This window comes from Rhinolophus sinicus, chromosome X, assembly GCF_036562045.2.
Source record: "Rhinolophus sinicus isolate RSC01 chromosome X, ASM3656204v1, whole genome shotgun sequence".
Classification (NCBI taxonomy): domain Eukaryota; kingdom Metazoa; phylum Chordata; class Mammalia; order Chiroptera; family Rhinolophidae; genus Rhinolophus; species Rhinolophus sinicus.
Window position 1 is genome coordinate 102,336,322 of NC_133768.1, and position 15,965 is coordinate 102,352,286.

At 36.8% G+C, this 15,965-nt stretch overlaps 1 non-coding gene and 1 pseudogene across 1 annotated transcript; one reads left to right on the forward strand and one right to left on the reverse strand.

The window, feature by feature from the left end:
* The first annotated feature begins 2,252 nt into the window (after positions 1-2,252).
* Positions 2,253-2,354, forward strand: LOC141569840 (U6 spliceosomal RNA). The gene has a single exon (XR_012493621.1). It is a non-coding gene; the product is annotated as a U6 spliceosomal RNA (small nuclear RNA).
* Positions 2,355-2,879: 525 nt separating this feature from the next.
* LOC109436881 (transcription termination factor 1) lies at positions 2,880-4,432 on the reverse strand (annotated as a pseudogene).
* Positions 4,433-15,965: the final 11,533 nt, after the last annotated feature.

Genomic DNA, 15,965 nt, shown 5'->3' on the forward strand with positions numbered 1-15,965 from the left:
ATTAAATTCAGTATAAAAAGAACTGTGATTCATTAGTTAATATTTCTCTTCTACTCTGAAGGTTATTTGCTTGGTTGTTAGCTATAGCTCATATACTTATTTAATGCATTTACCATTCTTCATTTTCACAATTTCATTCACACATTGTCCTAACAAAGTTTTTGATGTTTTCTCTCACATTGATATATTATTTTTGCGCCTCAGAAATGTTCTCACCACTGTATTCTTTGTTCTTTTCCATTTTAGAAGAACCACACATTCTTTTTCCTCCTTTGAACATTTCTCTTTCTTTATATTTTGGCCCATGGCCTTTCAGCAGTTCATCAATCCCTGATTTTTACCAAATTATTTTGATTCAAAGATGTTCCTATATTCAGTTGTAAAAGATACGTATATTATTTATTTATTTTCAATGAGATTATCTTATGATACTTTTATTTTTTTCTGTTTTAAAATATGAATTCATACTCTCTAAAAACAGTGATATAATGAAGTATGTAACTTGTTGAGACTAGATTTTTCTACTTGGCAAAATGCCTTTGAGAGCCACTCAAGTTGTATCAGTAGTTCATTCCTTTTTATTGCTGAATAATATTCCATTGCATGGATGCACCATAGTTTGTTTATCCATTCATCTATAGAAGGATATTTGGTTATTTGCAGGTGTTGGAAGACATTAATTGAGCTGCTATAAACACTTATGTATAGGTATTTGTGTGAATATAACTTTTTATTTCTCCCAAGAATGAGATTGCTGAGTCATATGGTAAATGTAGGTTTGTAAGAAATCACCAAATCATTTTCTATGATGACTGTGCAGTTCTACATTTCCACCAGTAACGTATGAGAGTTTAAGTTGTTCTTCATACTTGATACCACTATAGCATTTATTAATGTACATATATATCCTTTCTACTCACGTTTGGCTTTGTTTGTTCTTCTTTTTCTAGTTCCTTTTGGTGTAGCATTGATGTTGATTCATAACAGCATATATTTTGTTTGTCTTTCACTACTAGAATGCAAGGTCTATGTGTGCATGGATATTTGTCTGTTTTGTTCATCACTGTATCTCTAACACCTACAATAGTGCTTGACACATAGTAGATACTCAATATCTGAAGGTGGGACCAACCTTGGAGTATCTTTGTCTTTTTAACTGAGCCCAGGTCTACAAAGAATACTAATATGATGGTCTATGAGAACTGCCATCCCGTGCTGTCTCATGGTACCTAGTTTTGTGTATAAATGAGTGGATTATTACCAAGTCCGTAGTGGAAAAGATACATAAACTTTTCAACCTATGTATTGGAGCTCACTGTAACACTAATAGTAATTGTTCAGTTCCCGATTGTTGTACATATAGATTGTTTTCAACTTCTGATGCCACGTTTGTATTATAATCTTTGTATGATTCCTATGATATTCATTTTGGTATCCCCTGTATGCCTAGGGTAGTTTTGAGGTGGTGGAACCCAGTCCATAATTGTTAGTTAAATTGAATTAAATCTAACTAGCTAGACACACTTACCATCCTGTAGTCAATTGCTGTTTCCTATTTTCCATTTTCTGCCAGTTCTAGATCAACCAGTCTTCAAGACATGGCAGATATTCTTTTCATTCAGCAGTAAATAGTTTTTCAGCGTATATTGTATGCCAGACATTGTTCTAAATACTGTGGATACAGTTGTGAAAAAACAGACTGAGTCTCTATTCTCATAGAGTTTACAGTCAAGTAGGGAAAATAGTCCTTAAACAGACACGTGTGATGGTTAATTGTAGATGTGAACTTGGCTAGGTTATGCTGTATAGTGGTTAGGTCAAATACCAGTCTAAATGTTGTTATGAAAGTTTTATAAAGATGTGATTAAAATGTAACTCAGTATACTTTAAGTTAAGCAGATTTCCCTCAGTAGTGTGGGTGGGCCTCATTCAATCAGTTGAACGCCTTAAGAGAGCAAAGACTGCTGTTTCCCCAAGAAGAAATTATGCTCCCTCAAGATTGCAACATAAAAAAAAAGAAAGAAAAAAGATTGCAACATAGCTGCCTTCTCTGTGTTTTCAGCATGCAGAATTCAGATTCAAGACTCCAATATAAACTCAACTGAATTTTCAGCCTGCTGGCCTGGGAAACTGACTAGTACACTGTGTAATTATTTAGATGTAAACTATGATAAAAACTGTAAATAATACGTCTATAAGTCAGTCTGATCAGGAACCTGATTTAGATCAGCAAGAAGGAACTTTTAGTGCTCGCTGCTTCGGCAGCACGTATACAAATTGGAATGATACAGAGAGAATTAGCATGGTCCCTGTGCAAGGAAGACACACAAATTCATTAAGCGTTCCATTTTTTTTTATGGTACAAACAGATGAATGAACTTTATTACTAAAACAACAGACTTACCTTATTCTAAAAATGTCATTCCCACACTTACATCACAGGTAGAAAAATGTTATCTCAGCTGCCACCCTTCCTTTCCAAAACGCCTTCTTTAGGTTCCATTTACAATGTCATCTTTAGTGAATTTCCTTAACGTTCTGTCCTCAGTTGTCTAACACTAGAGCTTGGGAAAGAGGGCAGGTGTCAATCTCTGTGGGGGACCTTTCCTCTACTTAAGTTTTATTTGTTTTGATAAAAATTTTAAAAAAGAAACCAAGGTCATGTCAGTATTTGAAGTTCAGATAATACGTGTGTCTTGGTTTTAAATCATGTAGCGAAGTATAACTCAGCTGGTCTTGCTTGATTTACTTCAGTTGTCTCCCAGAGATGGAGTCATTGTGCCACTGGCTGCTGTCTGGGCCCGCAGAGGTGGGGCTGCCGCTCTCATGCTCATCCCTTTGTCCTTGAGCAGAGAGCTGACCCACAGCCGACACTTCACCTACATATGTTTTATTTGGCTTGTTGGAGTCAAACTGTCTTTGTAATTATGGATATCAAACATCTTCTTTGCTCGACAATACACGAGTTTCCAGGGCCAGGCAATGCCCTTACCAATGTGCAATCTAAACGCGTCTTTTCTTTTTAAGTCAGTGATCACAGCTTTCTCCTCTGGATATCTGTCTGTGTATAGCAGCTGGTCTGCATTCTCAATTCCTGTCAGGGACAGAAATTCTTGTACGTTTCTAACTTCTTATTTTCCTTTGCAGAATACTTGCCAAATCTAATGGCGACACCCTGTGCTTTAAATTGTTTAAACTGTCCCAAGTAATCGCGATACAATTGCTTAATCGTCATGGCAGCCCTTTCCTTGATGCCAGGAATGAACCCTTGGAGCTGCTTCACGACGGAGTCCAAATCCACGTCTGGGTCATCTGACACTCCCAAATCTTCCCATAAACATTTCGTGCCAGACTCTTTAGCCAATTCCAAATTGTTTTCTTAATTTGCAGGTTCTAACCTCTGCATCTCATCTGAACACACCTGGCTTTTCTCCTCTTCCGGCCTGGGTTCCACACTTTCTTCAATCGAGGTACCACTCACTACCTTCCAGTGAAACCAAGGGCGGGTTCCCGAAGCCTGTGTTGAGCACTGAAAGGTCACCATAAGCCACTCGGGCATTTTCAGCAGAAGACCTGCGCCTCCTTTTCTTTGTTCTGCTGACTTCCTCCCTGCCTTTTACAGCCCCTACTTCACCAGCCATGTGTGATCCATCAGAATTCACCTCTCAAGACTCTCGGGCATAGCTAATGCCTCACATTCCTGGTTACTTGAGAATTTCCTCTTCTTTTTCTTAGACTTCTTTTTATGAGTAGAGCCTGGCAATTGTGTGACTTCACCTCCCAGGCCTCCAGGAAGCAGGGATTCTGGCTGCTGGGACTCCGGCTGGGGCAGAGCAACGTGCGCATTGGGGACTTGCTGCCCAGGATCCCAGGATGCTGCTTCTGCTTCCGCTTCCAGCCACCGCTTCTTTTTCTTTTTCTTCCTAACTTTATTATGCAGTTCTGACTCAGTTTTACGTTGCTTAGCAACTGAATGCACTGCATCTGCTTCAGGCTCTTTGGCTGACTTTTGTTCCTTGCTCGCATTAATATAAACAACATCGACATCCCTTCTAAAACTCTTCGGCATATTCTCAGTATTTTCCTTGTCCACCATGATGTACACAACACCTGTTTCGTCCTCTTCCCCCAAAGCACTATTTCTTCTCTTTTCCTTTTTCTGGCTGTAGAAATGGCCTTTTCCATCTCATCACAAGATTTCTGATTTTTTCTGTGAAGAAATGAGATGTTGGAAATCCTTTCTCTTTTTTTTACTCTGTTTTCTCAGACTGTTCACTTGCCAAGGGGGAGTCGCTGAAACTTTCATGGGAATGCCTCCGATGTTTTTCCCTGTATACAGAATACTTTCTCTCTTTTTTTTCTTTTTCTTGGCAAAAACCGGAGTGTGGATTTCAAGTCTGCTCATTTTTCCTTTCATGTTATTCCTACAGGGAAACTTCCGAAAGGATCCTTGCTTTTCTTCCAATCTGGAAGTCCATATTTTTGAAACTGAAAGCAAAACAAAACAAAACAAAAAAACAGCTAAATCTGCAAAGTAGCATAATTCCCCCACTCCATCACTACTTTTTGTTTTTATCATCCACGGCACCACCTATGATTTCTCCTACATATTTCATTGAATTTGAAATTGATGATTAAATATTTATCTTTCCTATGTAAATGTGACCTTAATGAGGGTAGCCACTAAAAAACTGTTTTCTTTTGTACTATACTTGCAGTGCCTAAAACTGTATAACGTATGGTAGTTGCTCAATAAATATTTTTCAATAAATGAAAAAAAGCAACTTTTACAAAAATCTGCTAGACGCACAGAAGTTTTACAGGTAAATTTATGTAAGCAAAGGAAACCCAAAATGTGAACACCCTACAATGAAAGAGATTGGTTCATTTATGGTTTCAATGTGTTGAATGGGCAGGTGAGTGGTGTGAAATGAGGCTGCAGAGGCAAGCAGGGGCCAACTATGCAAAACCTTGTAAGTCATGACTACAACATTCTCCTGAAGACAGGAGTTGGACCTTGGGAAAGTCACTCAATCTTTCTTTTGGGGGTAATAAAACCTTCCCTATGTAAGAAGTCAGTGAGATTATGAATATAATGGACTTAACCCAGTGCCTGGCACAGAATAAATGCTCAAGCCATGGATACTCTGATTCTTTTCTCAGTTAAATGCAACTCAGTACGCTTGTTCTCCATGTGGACTTTCTTGATAAGTCTGGAATGCCCTGATATTTTTTTTCTCTGAAATCCACTTGTGCCAAGAGTCTTTTTGAGGTTCTACTCTTATTGTTTGAAATCTACTTTATCTTCTCCAGCTTATTTCTAAGATATGCTAGGATAGCACTTGTGTCTACCAATTTTCTGTAGGCTCTGCTCCACCATAGTAATTTGGTTAAATGGTTGGTAAGTTGTGCTTCTGATTGCTTTTCTCACAGTGAATGTTTTTCCTTCAGAGTATTACTCAGTCTGTTTGGCCACAGGCACACTTTTGGAAGAGGGTCACCTGGGGTTAGAGGCTCAGTTAGACACTTGGGAGGTGAGTAAACCCTAATTGACTCATGTAGAGAAAGAAATCAGAACCCTCTCATTGAGCAAAAGGAAACATTTGAATGACCCTTCAGGATACGACACAAGCATTTTGGAGTGTTTGCCATAGTTTTGTAGTTTACACCGTAAGACATCATTCAGACTTATTTTTTCTCTTTTTAAATTGTTGTTCCTTTTCTTACTTTCTCCCAGAAGATGTGATAAAGCTATGCCTATGTTTGCATCTCATTTCTCTATGCTGTCATTTATTGAGTTGTTGCGTGTGACTAACAAGGAGGAGTAGTAGGGGCCAATGATTCAGATTTGTTACTATAAACATTTAATTTGTTAACATAAGCAAACTTTCAAGAAGTCAGCTTTCTGTCTGTCAGTGGAGGAGAAATAATTCTCCTTTCAGACTACTTGTCACTTGCTCACCCCAGGCTATTTCTGAATGCCAAGACCAAGTCTGAGAAATCCGGAAGTTTTACTGGCTCTCATTCTCAGCTGGGCTAAGAGGTACATTTCTATATACCTAATACATTCTTCAGCTATTAGGGGAATTGTCTTTTATGTTAATCACCATATTTCCAATCTTTAATGGCATACTAAAAAGCCTTGAGATAATGTTTCCTCTCTTCCTATCTGCATATGAGGTCGGACAGTCAAGTTTGCGAACTCATCCTAGAAAAAGTGGCACATACCTCATTGCTGAATATCACTATGGTCACCTTCGAAGTCCTCCCCTTGGGAAGCTATGCACCGATGCCAGTGCCTAGTCCACCCTTCAAAGCAATTTTGGAACTCTTTTTCTGGAGTGGCCGTCAGAGCTGTCGTCATATTACCCTTGATGTCCTGAATGTCATCAAAATGTCTTCCTTTCAATATCTCCTTTATCTCTGGGTAAAGAAAGAAGTCTTTGGGGGCCAGATCAGGTGAATAGGGAGGGTGTTCCAACACAGTTATTTGTTTACTGGCTAAAAACTCCCTCACAGACAGTGCCATGTGAGCTGGTGCATTGTCGTGATGTAAGAGCCATGAATTGTTGGCGAAAAGTTCAGGTCGTCTAACTTTTTCACACAGCCTTTTCAGCACTTCCAAATAGTAAACTTGGTTGACTGTTTGTCCAGTTGGTACAAATTCATGATAAATAATCCCTCTGATATCAAAAAAAGGTTAGCAACATTGTTGCAACAAGTTCGCAAACTTAATTGTCAGACCCCGTATAGCAAATATTTCATGCTAAGTCGAACATGGAATGTGGAAATGGGAAAATTACACAATAGCAAAATTTGAGTTCAAGAATTAGATGCATTTAAATTATTGAAAGGAATGATCTGATTAGCAGCTGTTATCATTAAAGTTGCACTTTTATTTAATATGGCATGTGGTCAAAAAAGTCAAGCATCTTTTTTCTTAGAGGCATTTTTATTTGCATTGGTTTCTACCTTGAGCAACTCTGAATCCTCAGAGAAGAAACATTTGGAGCTACATATCACCTCGTAAGTCAAGTAGTTTCTGTTTGTTATATTGGTTGAAGTGATGCTAGATTGTCAAGACAGAATTTTCATCAACATTATTGGGTGATTGTTCTTGTGAGAAAAGGCTAAAAGATTTGGACTATTTGGAATAAGGGCAAACAATTAAATGGGGGAAGAATGACTGGTTAGAGGAACATGAAAGAAAATGGCGCCTCAAGCTAGCATCTACATTCTGCATAGTATATTAACACGAGATGGCTTCCACCTTGAGCAAATGAGAATAGTGAGAAGAGAGACATATTGATTAAGAACCACGCAGAGCTCTAATAGCTGTGTTTCTAGACTAGAAATCAGAACACCTGAGTTTGATCCCTGGACCCACCCACTTACTGGCATGCCTGACTAGAGGCAAGTCACTTATTCTTTTGGAATCTCTGGGAATGATTAACATTTTAAGTATTAAAGGAAATAGTAGATATGTTAAAACATCTGGCTCAAATCAGACCAGGAATCTGAAAGCACGTTGGAAGTCACAAAGCCGTATTGCAATAATAACTGTTTCATACAGTTCTTTACTACCTATAAATCACTTTGAGATAATTAATGCCTGCATCTCTAAAACTTCAGCTTATTGTCATTATTTTCATGTTTCCTTCCTCCTGGTTATTCTGAAGGAGAATATAAGCAAAGAGTAATTTGGCTGTTATCCCAAATCTCCAGGGCTTCCTTTTTGTTTGTTTTTCTTTGACAGAGAGATGGAGTTTGTGGTTGTAGCAAAGGAGCAAATTTGGCCACTAAATTATTTGGTCACTAATTTCCATTGTCTCTGCCAACAACACCTTTTATTAAAACAAAACTCACTGGCTTATGCTTGATCTATCTTTAGGGATATTCAGATATTTCTTTCGTAGTGCAGAGAGAGAAGCACTTGGCCTTTTTATATGTCCACTAGCCCACTTGGTACCCTCTGGGCATTTAGTAAATGGGTGTGTCATCATCTCCATTTTTATTAGTAAGAATCTTCTGTGTGTCACTATGTATTCTCTTAGGATGTGAATAATCTACAATTCGATATCCTCTTCCTAGAATGACTCTGTTACCCTGCTGCAGCCAAGATATATTTTATGCCTTATCTGGCCTTTCTAAATCCTCACAGGTTTGCTCACATTTATATTACCAAAATTATTCTCACACTAATATTCTAGCACCATGTCCATATCTAATCCATGACTGAATTGTACCATTATCGTGAATGTGCTTGGCATCTGCAATTTCTGATATAGTTTAAAAAATATGAATATCGCTTTGCTCCCAATAACAATTTTAGATCTTCTGCAAGGCACATAGCTTTCTTCTAGCTGCATGCTAATTATTTAATAAATCCATTTATTGCCTCCTAAAGTAGTTTGCTTAACAGGAACACCATATCATATTTCCATATAAGGTGCTTATAAAAATAAGATGGAATAGAGTGTTTCCAGAGGAAAATTATTATGGAGTTGAGCTTTTCAAAGCTACAATATTAATTTATAAAATTGTTCTAATGTATTTCAAATGTTAACATTGTATTGAGAGTGTTCTTGGCTACTGGCTGGAACTTGACATTAATGTCTCATTCATACAACAATTTCATTTCATAAGCTTTTCTTAAGATAGTAATTAATCAGACTTGGGGAGGATACTTTCTTAGGGTTTTCTTCCAATATATTTCTTTTGACTAAGTACTCCTAGATCCAAAAGTGTTCCCTTGATGGCATGACATTATATATTTAGTAAATAATAATCATTTTTGAAGAAAAATTATCTAGCTTATCTGATTTGGATCTTAAACACAAAGCTCATGAGAAAATGATTTTATTCTCTGTTGAAGGACCAGCAACCAGTCAATCAATTATCATACCTTTATTGAGTACCCAATTGTTGAAGAGAACATGCTAGGTGCAGGGTTCTATGAGAGATGCAACAAAGTGTGAGCGATGGAGTATTCAGACACAAATCCATCTCTGTAGGGATTAGAAGTGATTCATAACAGGGATTCATTTCATCACAACTTAGTACTCCTTGAATATCATGTTCCAAATTATTTTATTTCTGACACCCGAACCTACTTCTGTATATGTTCTAATTTAATATTTGTCCTTCAGCTGCTATATGTTTAAAGTACTGTTACAGAATTTTGCAAAAAGCTAATGGACTTTAGTAAAATGTTTCTGAGTGATAGAATGGAGTTTAAAACTAGGGCAAGCACCCAATCCAGTAAAGGTTTGTAAAGTAGTAGTGTTTTGTACCCAAGTCAGTAATCTGGCTCATCTCTAGTTCTAGAAAGGACTGGGGAACACCCAAGGGTTTGGCAACTCTTTGGTGGTTGGGTTGGGGATGAGGGTCTTGGGTTGAGGGACAAAATGGTGCATAAAAACTGAGAGATAGGCAGGAGTTCCTAACCTGTTGCATAGGTTAGGAAGAGGATAAATTTTTATCAGGTGATTTGAGAGAGATCTAGTCAAACTGATTCATTTACTGACATATATACTGTAATAAAAGAAGAAACAGAGGGAAACATCATAGAATACCACCACACAGAAATAATAGATAACAACAAAAAGGCAAAGAAACAATGGAGACATAGCCTTACCAGAAAACTAAAGATAGAATGACAGGAAATCCTCACATATCAATAATCACCCTAAATGGAAATGGACTGAACTCACCAATAAAAAGGCACAGAGTAGCAGATTGGATCAAAAAACTAAACCCAACCATATGCTGTCTCCAAGAGACACATCTCAGCTACAAGGACAAGCATAGATTCAAAGTGAAAGGGTGGAAATTGACACTCCAAGCAAATGGTACCCAGAGAAAATCAGGTGTAGCCATAATGATATCAGATGAAACAGACTTCAGGGTGAAAAAGGTAACAAGAGACAAAGATGGACATTTCATAATGGCAAAGAGGACTATACAACAAGAAGACATAACAGTCATCAATATTTATGTCCCCAATCAGGGAGCACCAAAATATACCAAGCAACTACTAACAGAACAAAAGGGAGAAATTGACCAAAACACAATTATACTAGGGGACTTAAATACATCATTGACAGCTATGGATAGATCATCCAAACAGAAAATAAATAACGAAATAGCAGTCCTAAATGACACATTAGATGAAATGGACATAATTGACATTTATAGAGCACTTCATCCTAAAACATCAGACTATACATTCTTTTCTAGTGTACATGGAACATTCTCAAGGATAGACCATATATTGGGACATAAAATCAGCCTCAGCAAATTTAAGAAGATTGAAATCATACCAAGCATATTCTCTGATCACAAGGCTTTGAAATTGGATATCAACTGCAAAAAGAAAGCAGGAAAAACACAAATACATGGAGATTAAACAACATACTTTTAAAGAACTGGGTCAAAGAAGAAATTAGAGGAGAGATCAAAAGATACATAGAAACAAATGACAATGAAAATACATCCTACCAAAATTTTTGGGATGCAGCGAAAGCAGTTTTAAGAGGAAATTTATCTCATTACAGGCCTATCTCAAGAAACAAGAAAATCCCAAATAAATAACCTCATGTTACACCTTAAAGAACTAGAAAAAGAAGAACAAGTGAAACCCAAGGTCAGCAGAAGAAAGGAAATAACAAAAATCAGAGCAGAACTAAATGAAATAGAGAACAAAAGACAATAGAAAAAATTAATGTGACAAAGAGCTGGTTCTTTGAAAAGATTAACAAAATTGACAAACCCTTGGCTAGACTCACTAAGATAAAAGAGAAGACACTAATTAACAAAATCAGAAATGAAAAAGGGAAGTTATCACGGACACCACAGAAATACAAAGGATCATCCAAGAATACTATGAAGGACTATATGCCACCAAATTCAATAACCTAGAAGAAATGGACAAGTTCTTAGAAACATATAGCCTTCAAGGCTGAACCATGAAGAACTGGAAAATCTAAACAGACCGATCACCAGTAACGAAATTGAATCAGTCATCCAAAACCTTCCCAAAAGCAAAAGTCCGGGACCAGATGGCTTCACTAGTGAATTCTACCAAACCTTCAAAGAGGATCTAATACCAATCCTGCTCAAACTCTTCCAAAAATTGAAGAAGAGACAGTACTCCCTAACTCATTTTATGAGGCCAACATTACCCTGATACCAAAACCTGGTAAGGACAACACAAAAAAGAAAACTACAGACCAATATCTCTGATGAATACAGATGCAAAAATCCTAAACAAAATTCTAGCAAATCGAATACAACAATGCATTAAAAGATTATTCATCACGACCAAGTGGGGTTCATCCCGGGCACAAGGATGGTTCAACATCTGCAAATCCATCAATGTGATACATCACATAAACAAAATAAAGGACAAAAATCATATGATTATATCAATTGATGCAGAAAAAGCATTTGACAAGATACAACATCCATTTATGATTAAAACACTTAATAAAATAGGTATAGAAGGAAAATACCTTAACATAATAAAGGCCATATATGACAAACCCTCAGCTAATCTCATAATTAATGGTGAAAAACTGAAGCCCTTTGCTCTACGTTCAGGAACACGACAGGGCTGTCCCCTATCACCTCTGCTTTTCAACATAGTGTTGGAAGTCCTTGCCAGAGCAATCAGGCAAGAGAAAGAAATAAAAGGCATCAAATTGGGAATGAAGAAGTTAAATTATCACTCTTTGCAGATGACATGATGCTATATATAGAAAACCCTAAAGACTCCACCAAAAAGCTATTAGAAACAATCAACGAATACAGTAAAGTTGCTGGCCACAAAATCAACATACAAAAGTCCATTGAATTCTATATACTAACACTGAAATCTGAGAAAAAAATACAAAAATATTCCTTTTGCAATTGCAGCATAAAGAATAAAATACCTAGGAATAAACTTAACCAAGGATGTGAAAGACCTATATGCTGAAAACTATAAGACATTTTTGAAAGAAATTGAAGAAGACACAGAAATGGAAAGACATTCCGTGCTCATGGATTGGAAGAATCAACATAGTTAAAATGGCCATATTACCCAAAGCAATATACAGATTCAATGCAATCCCCATCAAAATCCCAATGGCATTTTTTAAAGAAATAGAACAAAAATCATCAGATTTGTTTGGAACCACAAAAGACCCCAAATAGCCAAAGCAATCTTAAGAAAAAAGAACAATAATGGAGGTATCACACTCCCTGACTTTAGCTTGTACTACAGGGCTACAATAATCAAAACAGCATGGTATTGGCAGAAAAACAGACACATAGACCAATGGAATAGAATTGAGAACCCAGAAATAAAACCACATAAATATGGACAGATAATTTTTGACAAAGAAGCTAAAAACATACAATGGAGCAAAGACAGCCTCTTCAATAAATGGTGCTGGGAGAATTGGATAGCCACGTGCAAAAGAATGAAACTGGACTGCTATTTGTCACCATGTACCAAAATTAATTCAAAATGGATCAAAGACTTAAGCATAAGACCTGACACAATAAACTGCATAGAAGAAAACATAGGTACTAAACTTATGGACCTTGGGTTCAAAGAGCATTTTATGAATTTGACTCCAAAGGCAATGGAAGTAAAAGCTAAAATAAAGGAATGGGACTATATGAAACTCAAAACCTTCTGCACAGCAAAAGAAACCATTGACAAAATAAAGAGGACACCAACTGAATGGGAGAAGATTTTTGCAAACAGTGCCTCCGATAAGGGCCTAGTATCCAGAATATACAAGGAACTCATGCAACTCAACAACAAAAAAACAAACAACCCAATTGAAAAATGGGCAGAGGACTTGAAGAGACATTTCTCCAAAGAGGACATACAAATGGCAAATAGACATATGAAAAAATGCTCAACATCACTAATCATCAGAGAAATGCAAATCAAAACCACAATGAGATATCACCTCACCCCAGTCAGAATGGCTATCATCAACAAGACAAATAGTAACAAGTGTTGGAGAGGCTGTGGAGAAAAAGGAACCCTCATACACTGTTGGTGGGAATGCAGACTGGTGCAGCCGTTATGGAAGGCAGTGTGGAGGTTCCTCAAAGAATTACGAATAGAATTGCCATATGACCCAGCAATCCCTCTCCTGGGTATCTACCCAAAAAATCTGAAAACATTTATACATAAAGACACGTGTGCTCCAATGTTCATTGCAGCTTTGTTTACGGTGGCCAAGACATGGAAACAACCAAAATGTCCTTTGATAGATGAATGGATAAAGAAGTTGTGGTATATATACACAATGGAATACTATTCGGCGGTAGAAAAGATTATATAGGAACATTTGTGACAACATGGATGGATCTTGAGAGTATGATGCTAAGCGAAATAAGTCAGACAGAAAAAGCAGAGAATCATATGATTTCACTGATATGTGGTATATAAACCCAAAACAACAAAAGAACAAGACAAACAAATGAGAAACAAAAACTCTTAGACACAGACAATAGTTTAGTGGTTACCAGAGGGTAAGGGGTCTGGGGGGTGGGAGATGAAGGTAAGGGGGATCAAATATATGGTGATGGAAGGAGAACTGACTCTGGGTGGTGAACACATAATTTGATTTATAGATGATGTAATACAGAATTGTACACCTGAAATCTATGTAATTTTACTAACAATTGTCACCCCAATACATTAAAAAAATGAAATCTATACTTTGGAAATCGTGTTTTTCCCCTATTTGTATTTGTATTGATGTCAGTTTAATTTTTATATTTTCATGGTATGTAGTAAAACTCTTGGATAATGCCACCCTGCTTAGCTCTACAAACTAGATTCTTGTCTAAACTTAGACTGGTGTTTTGATGAGGGAGTCTGGAAGTACGTAGTTATGGCAAGAACCAGAATGAGAGATTTTTGTTAGGAAAATAAAACCAGAAGAAAAACGTTAGAGGCTGACAGTAGAGTCAACATTTTCAGTCTGGGAGCTCTCTGGAGCCTCTTGCTTTTAAATTCAGAGACATCTTTGTGCTTGGTTAAAAAGAAAGGCCATCCCTTACTTGTAGTAAGGTGTGTTTGGGCTAGGAGCCCAAGTTATCTCGGTCACAGGTTCCAATCTGTACAGGAAAGCGCAGGCTAGACTTCAAATGTACTTTGGGGCCAAAGTGGGGCAGGGATCTACATATATTCCATTTACTAATTTATCATTCATCAGATATTGATTGAGCGCCAGGTACTGTTCTAAGTTCAAGGAATAGTAGAAAATGAGACAGGTCGTCCCTGCCCTCATAGACAATAAAAGATAATTTTACTTTGACCTACATATCATCGTTTGAGAGGGGCTGGCAAAATTGCACCAAGAAGGTGCCCTTGACTAAGAATAGCACCACTAGCCTGCTAGGGTGTCCCAAAGTCCCCTATTATACACTTAGTTTAGCAGACATTTATCAAGTGTCACCACTATGTCAGGCCCTGTGCTACGAGATCCAGATGAATAAGAGTCTTGAGAGTTATGAGTAGAGACCTCTATTATAACCCATGTATTATCTGGGATGGAGAATATGTTTACTATTAATTTAGAGCATTTAAATATGAATCAGATGATTAGTCCCTGACTGATGCACTAATCAAATGATATATGAGATAAGGACAAGTCTATTTAATTAGCTGCGTGTATATGGCAGGGGACTGGGGTAAGAGGTAGGAGGGATGGTACAGTCCTAAAGCAGGGTAGGCTACATATCAAACTCGGAATGGGACATATCTTCTTAGCGTGTTATTTCCATGTACTTCTTTGGCAAGACCCAGTACAAAATGAAAATGCAGAGCGCCTTGTTCAAATAGCAGGAAAAAGTGACATTAAAATTACAAAAATATAAAACCTTCCCTTTAAAAATATTTTATCCCTTATAAAACATTATAGGAGTAATTGTGACATGTATAAGGACATAATCTTATACAAAGTAATATTTTGATGTCATAATTTTACATATATAGTAAATAGTAATGATAATACTTTACTAATCTAACATCTTGATGGATCATAATATATCTGGTTTGTTTATCTGCAAATTCATTTATTATATCTTCAAAATTTATACTTTTAGCAAGTTTATTTTCAATTAATATAATTGAAAGGGTTATCAGTCGCTTTGAGTAAATAGAAGATCATAGATAATTTTGATGCTTTTTAATTTTTTGTGGCTGTAAAAATGACTTCAATTTCTCATGATTATGCAGGTGACTTTAAAGTTTGTTGTTTTTTTACAATTTAAAAAATTTTTCAACTACAGTTGACATTCAATATTATATTAGTTTCAGGTATACAGATTAGTGGTTAGACATTTATGTAATTTATGAAGTGATTCCTCTCCTCCCCCCATAACTCGAGTAGCCACCTGGCCTCATACATAGTTATTACAACATTATTAACTATATTTCCTATATTATACTTTACATCCTCGTGACTATTTTGTAACTGCCAATTTATACTTCTTAATCCCTTCACCTTTTTCGCCCAGTCCCCTGTTCCCCTTCCCATCTGGCAACCATCAAAATGTTTTTTGTATCTATGAGTTTGTTTCTGCTTTGTTTGTTCATTTATTTTGTTTTTCAGATTCCACATATAAGTGAGATCATATGGTATTTGTCTTTCTCTGTCTGACTTATTTCACTATTATAATACCCTCTAGGTCCATCCATGTTTTCACAAATTGTAAGATTTTATCCTTTTTATGGCCAAGTAATATTCCATTGTATATGTGGTGTGATAAAAAAATATGGTGAATGCTGCTGCTGAGTGCCATCCAATAGAAAGGCAGGGATCTTCAACATGGGAAGCAGCACGTCGAACCTTAGTAACAGTGTGTGACAATTTTCAACTTGTTTGGTGCAGTCAGTTGGATGTGAGCTACAGTTGAGAGGAGGTATGTTTTAAAGTGTGCCATAAATCATC